The following is a 9293-nucleotide window of genomic DNA, read 5'->3' on the forward strand; positions in this document are numbered from 1 at the left end:
CTCAGGCTGGAAAGCAGTAATGTCGCTATGTTTCTGGCTGAGAGGATTTTGTTTTGCATTGGCTTACAGAACTAGATGATGGAAATTGCCCTTTTCTGTTAGGAGAATTTTAAATCCATCTTAGTACAAATATTCCTTTTGTCCTCTGGCACAAACATTACAGTGTTTTCCAGTATGTGGACTTAAGTGAGCGAACATTTTTAGGAAGAGCTTTGTTCCTCGTTCCATAATCAAACACCTTCCATATCAGTGTTCAGGGAATGTGAACAGCACTGTAACTTTGGAGGGCTGGTGGTATATAAGACAAGGCATCATCTCCCTTGAACCTTTGGCACTTCTGTATGCAGTCAATCAGCCTAATCCATCAGTACTGCACAACAGTAATACTGACTGTGATACCTCTAAATCAACTATATGGCAGCTGATTTGTTCCTCATCCACAGTCCATTCTAGTCCAAATTTCACAGTTCTCTGATAGGAATATTAATATATTGCAAAGTACCCTGTAGTGAGTGCCCTGCACGGCAAATAAGGAGACACAGGGAACTCAACAGTAGGCCTTTTGCTGATATAACTTGCTGGTATAACTCCTAGGACATAGCAGCAGAAAGGCAGCCCAGTGCATATGTTTTCTAATGAAATTACAAAACTAGCAAAAAAACCCTTCTAGATTTGCCTAGGTCAGCATAAGCACGGGAGGGCATTATGCTTGTTAGCATTAGGAAGTTTGATGCCTTTGCCAACATAGGTTAAACAGCAAAAACGAAAAAGCAAAACCAAAATATACTGGATTCAGTTATTCTAGTAATGCTTATATTAATATAGCTTATTTTAAATAAGGAAATGAAATAATTTATATCAATATACTGGTATACCTTTCTACTGGTATGGCTGTCTCCACACAGGGTTTTTTACTGGTACATGATCATGCACCTGACCAAAATATTTAGAAGTGTATGACTTTTCCAATGACAAGCACCTCTTGGTCAAAATGCACATCATAATCCTTAATATCATTTTCTTGTGTAGAAACTGGGCAACAACTGTAGTTTTTAACAGGTCAGATTAAGAACCTAGATCATGGTCTAACCTGGTAACATTGAGATAAAGATGAGATAAAGGTATGTTAGAAAAAAAATCATCAAGGTTAAGTGGAGTATAAATATACCAACTGAAACTCAGTTTCATCTCTACCACATTGTTTCATCTCAACCACATTAATCTCAAACACGTTGTTTCATCTCTAATTATAAAGTCCTCTGGGAATAATTTCTAGGTTAAGCACATATAAGTAATAAATGTACTATTTATAAAAATAATATAAAACTAATATTTTTATTTTGATGTCTCCCTATAGTCCAATTTCACTTACTGAAACRAAATAATTTTCAGCCCTTTACAGAGTAAAATGAAATCAGTTTTGAAGTGTACTTCAAATTCCTGTTTATCACTGGCAGATAGTAAGTAAACTCCATTCCACGTTTCATTTTTTTCTTGTTCCTTTTCCTCTTTGTGTCATAACACTCAGGTGCGTTGCTATTATTCCTACTGTCAAATTGTGCCTTTGCTTTTCATTCTTTAAACTCTTACTTTTTTGTTTGTGGTCAAGTACAATATTCTTATATTCTTACTTTTGAAAATATTAGTAAGAGAATATAAAGCTCAGTGGACCTGGTGAAATTCTCAGTGCAATTCTGTTTGAATATCTGTATTTTATGTATCTTACAAATTTTGGGAACCCTGAACAGCTCCTGAAGAGGGAGCTGTTTTCAAGGGTATCATTGCAACTTCAGCCCCCCCCAAATTAGAAGAGAATGTAATACTTATTTTAAGAGATTGTAAAATTATTTGTTTCCAGCGATGTGAAGTGTTTTTAAACAAAAAAAAAAATTTTGCACTTCTTAAAGAACTGATTGTCAGAGACTTTAGTCCTTGGGGCCCAAATCACGTCCATAGATCTGTGGAGAATAAGGGATCTCTGTGCGGGGAAATTTGTGCAGAAATGGGAACTTCCACAATATTGTCCCTCACCCTCCAAATCTCCCTTCTGTATTGATGAAGGCCTCTCCTGAGGGTCTGTGGTCCATAAAAAGTCCTTTATATAGGCAAAGGGCTGGTTCGAGTCAGATAAAGGCAGCACTAGAAGGAAGAGAAGGCTTTGATCCTATGAAGATTCCCTAAACAGTATTATACAGCCACTGTTTTGTTAAAAATTTGTCAGCAATTGGGAATGGAGAGGTGTTTATAATGCAAATGCTTCAGAATTAAAGTATGGGGGAAGGTACTTCAGGCAGTACTGCAGCAAGATGGTTTGGCACCCAGGCCAAGCARTGCCCTCCTCTGCATGTGTTGCTGTGCTCCTCTCCATGATTGTGCCATTAAACAGCAGAAATAAAAGGAGGTGACAGAGCCAAGGGAAGCAGCAGACACCACCATCTCCAATACACACGTCTCAGGATGCAGAGATCTGGAGAGCAGCTGCCAAACTCAGGAAAAACAGCAGTATTTCTCCCACTGAGGTCTCCCTGCTCTAAAAGCAGCCACCACTGCCCCATCCTACTCTCCTGCCCGCCCTGGTGGCCAAGCCGAGCCAGGGGGAACAGCTCCTTTACCAGGTGAGTCTGGTACTGCTCTGGCTCAGGGGCTCTCCAGGCCGCTGCTCAATTGGGCAGTGAACATGAGCAGGCGGGGAATGGAGACCCTGGGTGCTACCCAGGCATGCTGGAAAAGCAAGGCCCTTCCCCCTCCCTTGGTGCTTCTCCCATGCTACCCTGATTTTGACTTTGACTATTGACAGGGCAGAAGCAAAATTTCCAACTGAGAGGAAAATAATGTAATTCAATCTGGAGAGCACTCGTCTTCAAGGGGATGTCTCTCCCTCTCCCCACCTCCTAAAACACTGATAAGGTTGTTATATCTGTTGTTATATATATTATATACATAATTAGATATACTGATATATCTCTGATTTGTGTAAGAAAGCACTAGATAATGGTATTTAGAAGAACAAATTAGGAGAGTGAGAGCAGTAGGAGAAAAGTCACTGGTAGAGCATTGCCATAGCTCAAAAATGTAGAGAGCAACTTCATCATTTCAGGCCTGGAGGAAAATGAGAAAAACTCTGTGTATCTGAGACATTCTAAGTCCCTTCTACAAAAAAGAATACATATAATATCTTAAAGAAGCCTTATTGTCTTTGGGTCTGGACATGTGATCACATACTATTGAGTCATGATTGGATTAACAGTCTAATTACCTGCTTTAGCTGAGGCCCAATTTCATGATACATCAACTTCAGTAGAGATGGCAGCTAAAGGAATTCCCACCCTAAGCCTTTTTTGTGTGTTGTTTTTAACTCAGGTGAAGTCAGTGATTGTATAACACCATCCCACAAAACACTGGGACACAAGTGATGGGATGTCCTACTGTGGGTGGGAATGAGCAGTTGGGGAGGGGAGAAGCGAAAGGGCAAGGCAAGAAGGTCTGAAGGCAACGTTGTCACTGGCAGCAGTGTATCATAAACCTACAGTGCAAGTCATGGTAGCGGAGCAGACACATGCTTGAGAAAAGATAGGCAAGTGAATGTGTTTTACTTCACAGCTGGGGCTGGCCAGGATCATGTACATGATCTCTCCCAACAGTTCAGCTGCAAGTATTTAAATACTGGAAGTTCTGTGCAAATGTGGGCCCATCTCTGCGGCACATGCAAATGCATTTCTGCAGAGAAATCCTGAAGCAACTTTTTCTCCACATTTTAGAACCTCACACATTGGCCCCTCAAACACAATGGTAATAATAACAATGTCAATTTATTAATAGAGTAGTCTCATTGACTCATCTAACAACTACATGTAATCTGGTGACAGTAAAACGAGGCATTAGGAAAAAAAAGCTAATTAATTRTGTATGGCATTGTGAACAGTATATAGTCAGCTGAGAGAAAATAATGGGAAGAACTCTCTCTAGTGAAGAAAAAGGAAAATAACATTGAAGTCTAAAAGTACAAGCGGTACGTGGATGCTGTATGACACAGTTTGAGATGGATCATTCTGTACAATTCTCTGTGAACTTTTCAACACAATTCTCTGATCTTTTGAAAAGCTACTCCTACGTCTTTTACCAATATGAATAGCACATATTATTTGGGTAAGATAAAAATTGACAAAAATATAATCTTAGTTTTTCTTACAATTTTAGTTCCATCAAAATCTCTTTACAGTTATATAACAGCTTTGTGTGAACACCTGCATTCATTATTTTCTCCTTTTGCACTTCTCAGGGCTATTAGAAGTGACAGACTGTGTTCCCTGATAATAATCACATTTACAGCAAATGCAAACACGTTCATCCAATTTTCATAGGGTCACGCACCAAACTATCCCCTTTATTGTGAGGCAAACAAATATAGCTCTTTGTTTCAGGTCATTGGGAATTTGGAATCCTAATAATGTACAGGTCTGTTGAATCAGAATTCAAATCACTTTTCAGTCATCCTTCCAGGGACTTTACTATCAGAAAGGAAGGAAGGAAAGAAAAGAGCTGTAGAAGAAAAGGGGTTTTATACAGAAAGATGGTTACCTAGTCCAGTTACCCAGGGTACAGGGAAAGTACTGAGGTTAAATACTGTCAGTTTTGAATATCTGGATATTTGCACACCTTGAATATACTTTCAGCTCAGTAAAAAGATGCTGAGGAGCACGTGTGTGTGTGTGTGTACATATATATACACATACATATATTATATATATATATAGCAAGTTTAAAGGAAGTGCCAATACAACAAGACATTTACATCTGCCAAGGTCCAAATTGTATCAGAAATTCAGAGGTGTAGATTTCTAAAAATAGTAGTTAGTCTGATAAGAAGATCTTCAGATTCTCTCCTTTCCTGGAAGTTGCAAGGTATGTCTTAGAAGTTAAGTTGCAAGAACACTGCCCTCCCAAGCAAAATAAAAAAGGTTGTGTTTCAGAAGGCACTTTGCTGCAGTCATAGATCAAAATCACAGAGCAGCCTTCAGTGGAGCTACAAAAATTTGCATCAGTGGAAAGTTTGGCCTGAACTGTCTGCTGGAATAAACAATGTAAAATATTTTGTTGCCTGGTCAGTACTGCTCTTTCTGTATAGAATAGATGAAGAGTTAAAAAAAGGAGTTGTAGTCATAAACCTCTGAAAAGTCTACTGTGATTTGGTAAGTCCCAGGATTTGGGTATATTTAATCAGGGATCAAAAAAATAGATACAAATCTTCTAGTTGCAGTAGGAATCTTGTCTAAAATATTCAAAATTATGAACAGCTAGTGAGCTCCAGAATGAGTGAAACAAGTCTAGTCATGCCATAGTGGCCTAGGGAACTTAAAAATTGCCAATGCCTTACAGAAATCRTTAGAGGCTTGCTTTTGGAAGTGCATTTCTGATTGTGTAACACAGGATATAGGTATTTGTTGTGTTACCACTGGAGATACAGCTATCTCTGAACACTCCCATTTTTATTTTAATTTCCCAATTTATATTTCTGAGTAAACTGTTTTCCTTTGTAAAATAACTAGTTTAAGACTATTGTTTAGTTTGTTTACTGTCATATGTTATTTTTACAGAATCACAGAATCACAGAATGGTTGAGGTTGGAAGGGACCTCTGGACATCATCTAAGCAGTTTAGTAACTTTGCTTAAACTGCCCTCATTTAGTGGTTCAGGTTCGAGATAACAGGAAATCTGTGGAGAAGTGCCCTGTTCAAGGGAAGGGATGGGAAGGCTATCAAGGATTTTGATCTACCAACATCATGCTGCAGCTACTGGATCACTTGCAATGATTTTTCGGGGTCTGTGCAGCATGGGGTGCAGCTTGTCAGTGCCACTGCCCAGGCCCCCACTCCTGTGCCCTCTCCACTTTCTGCCYCTACCTTCTCCAACCTCCCACCACATACCAGGGAGCATCTTTTTCCAGCCTCATACTTGTATCACATTTCTCACCTTCCCAGTCCTGGGATCTTTACTTCTAAAGCTCTTCACCCTGCAGCTTCACTGAAGTGCCCATGTCACTACCATTTACACTGGCAAATAGGTGAGCATGTTAACATAGTTGTAAAAAAATATTTGGGAAGTAGAAATTAAAAGTTGAGCCCAACTGGCATCAACACCAATCCTATTTTGGGTTCACTGATATTTGCTTGAAGAGAGTGCACTAGTTCATGTTTGCACAGTGAAGCTCTAATCTACAGAGTAATGTTAGTAAAAATAGGCATATGTAACTGGCCCCCTGGTAAACCCAAGGAGCTACCACTTGTGACTAGGGGGTGAGCATCTCAGTGCTCACCACAAGGTGAGATGGTGGCACAGAGGCAGCTGCAGGGCAGCAGGTTACCTGGTGAGAACATGCTTGTGCTAAGCGATCTGCAGAGGCCGCACGTGGTCCAAGCAAGCCTGACATCCATGGCAATGAGACAGAGGTGTCTCATCTGGCACGGTGTCACTTGAACCCATGTGTGGCAGCACCTTGTGAAGGGTCCACGAGCTGGTTGATCACATTCATCTAGTCCTGCATGACAGAGCTGATACACTGAGGCGCAGCCTTGTCCTACCACAACCCGACCTACATCCAGCTCCAGCACTAGCTCAGTTGAGTCCCATCTTCCTGCAGAAAAGTTGTGATTTCTCCTCTGCTCTTGGGAAAGCAGAAGAAAAGAAAGCGAGAGCATGAGATCGTCATTTAGCGATCACAGGACTCGCCTGCCAAATACCCATGGGTTCTCATTCCTAATCCCAGGACTCTTTCCATACCTTATCCAAGGGCTGTTTAAAGAACATGAAGTACAGAAACAGCCCCGAAGCACCCTCCCAGTGAGTACTCTCAGCTGCGAAAACATGCCCAAACATGCTCCCTCTCTCTGGTCCAGTAAATCCTGAATTCCTTTCTGCACTGTTTCAATAAAATGGCCGGTAGGTCCACTCTACTCTTATTACCCTTTTGTTAGGGCACTGCGGAAAGCACGTACAAAGCTCCTCAGGCAAGAGAAGGAATCAAATGTAGCTTTCCCATTCTTTTCTCAGTGCTCAGTGAGTCTGTTCCGGTGGCCTGGCCACCTTCTCTGAAGGAAGACGCCTGCTTTGCTGTTGGAAAGAAAGTTATAGAAGAAAGGTGGGATTTCAGGTAAACCTCTACAGCCAGTGACAGCACTTTTTCCAGCCCTCCCTTCCATATGTGCTGTCTGCCAGCAGCTTCCTGAGTCTTCAGGGGTCTTTTGTAAGCCCAGATGTACAAATATCCGTATTTGTGGAGGCCAAGCATGTTCCGGTTGGCTGGCAATAGGCAAGTAGCTAAGTGTCCTCGCGCATCCACCCACCTATGACTCTGAGGCCGACCTGAGGTCTGTGTTGGGTAGGGAACCCAGTTCCCAGCATAAAGCTGTAAGGACACCCACTAGCAGCATATAAGCTAGATCTATGCTTAACTTCTAAATTGCTAAGACCTATGCTGCACCTCTACTTTTGTGCTAACGCAACAGCAGGCCGCAGAAGCTGCTGCTGCTGCTTTTGCTGAACAGTTGTAGCATTTCACCTTCCAGCATCCAGTAACAGGCCTAAAGACAGTCACAAAAGAATCTGCTCAATCTACACGTGCTTGTATTACTTTTCAAAACTGACCTAAAAACAAACTCAAGCTGAGGAAACAGAAGAAGTGAACATGTTCATGCTTATGCTTTGTATCACTGCTTGTGTTGTTCCTCATGTTTGCCAGGTGGTTTCCCAGACAGATATGGGTGCATTCAGTATGCACAGCATATGCAGTAAGTCTGATGTGTCCGGGGTACATGTTATCAGTATAGTGCAGATGCAGTATGTTTGATCTCTCCCAGGTATACTAGAGTTTTACACGTGTGCTATGATGATGGTATGCATACTGTACAGCTCATGGTATAGTGCATGTCCAGGATTTCCATATGTCCTGCTGCCTCACTGCAGTTACTGTTACTGCTCCATCTTGTCTGCAGGACATCAGACACCCTGGACAAATATCCAAAGATATTACATTTTGCCTGGATGTTTTTGAATGGAAAAAAAAATTATCTAGAAGAAGCCTACATGTGTGATTACCCTGGCTGTGAAGGACATAATGAAACATGTCTTGAATGCAACAAATAAAACACATTGGACCTGCTTATGTAAGCAAATATGTTGCAGACATTCTTCATTCTCACTCTTTGCAAAGTTTCTAAGCCAAATGGACATCCATGGACTTTTGCCAATTTACCTATATGCAAATATAAAAATCAGATCAGCTTTATTTTATCTTCAAGGTTGATGTTAAGGATGTTAAGAAAGCCACCAAATCCAGTGGACATCAGGACTTGGGGACTCCTCCTTCTAGTCTCTAAGCCCAGCCGGGTTCATGGGGTGCACATGGATGTTCCTTTCTCCCCAGCTGACCTATGCGACTGCTGTTTCTGTTTGCAGGTTCGGCCAGTAGCCAAGCAGAGCATGTATCTCAGAGAGGTGCACGTGCATACACACACACAGTGCAAAGACAGCTGGCCATGCCCGGGCACAGGCCCCTTTACCCATCACTGGCTCAGGCTTTGGGTCTCTCCAGATGCAGGTCTCCACCTACTCGCTGGCTAAGTCCAGCTTGAAGTTTGCTAGTGAATTACACACAAAAGCACATGCACACAGGATTAAATTCACTGGGGAAAAATAAACACACGCAGGTCTCCCCAGCTGCGGGCATTCAGACCTCTCACGCATACACCCTAGTCCCCCGGTTGCCAACACATAGACCCACAGGCCCTGTGTCCCACAGCCCTCTCTCCAGCTGCTGGCGCTTGGACCTTGTGGCTCTTGCGCATAGGATAGAGAGGGAGATAATACAGAAAAAATAGTTAAGAAAAGGATTTAGTAAGGGAGGTAGGTCAGACTGGTGCTCAGGCAGACAAGCGTGCTGGCCCTGCTTACAGGTGACTGGCCCCTTTCCCCCTGCTCTCTATTTTCCCACGCTTGTTCCCCCCGCCGGTGCACCCGGCTCCTCTCTCCCTGCTGTGGGGCTGCCCTGGTGCGCTCTGCGCGGTCCCACGAGCCCCTCTGACACCCGGGAGGGTGCCCAGGCCCCCCAGGCCCGTCCGAATCCCACGTTGCTCCCGTTCCCCGGCCGGCCCCTCCCCGTGGTGCCCGGGCGGGCGCCTTCGGGGCTCCCTCAGGTCTCCGCTACCTCTGCGCGCCCTGCGTTAACTCGGCGCTTTCCTGCTCTTTCACCCCTCCTGGTGCCCCGCCCGGCGCGGAGCGGAGCGGAGCCGCCGTGCCC

Source organism: Apteryx rowi, unplaced genomic scaffold (genome assembly GCF_003343035.1).
Source record: "Apteryx rowi isolate R43461 unplaced genomic scaffold, aptRow1 scaffold_165, whole genome shotgun sequence".
Taxonomy (NCBI): Eukaryota; Metazoa; Chordata; class Aves; order Apterygiformes; family Apterygidae; genus Apteryx; species Apteryx rowi.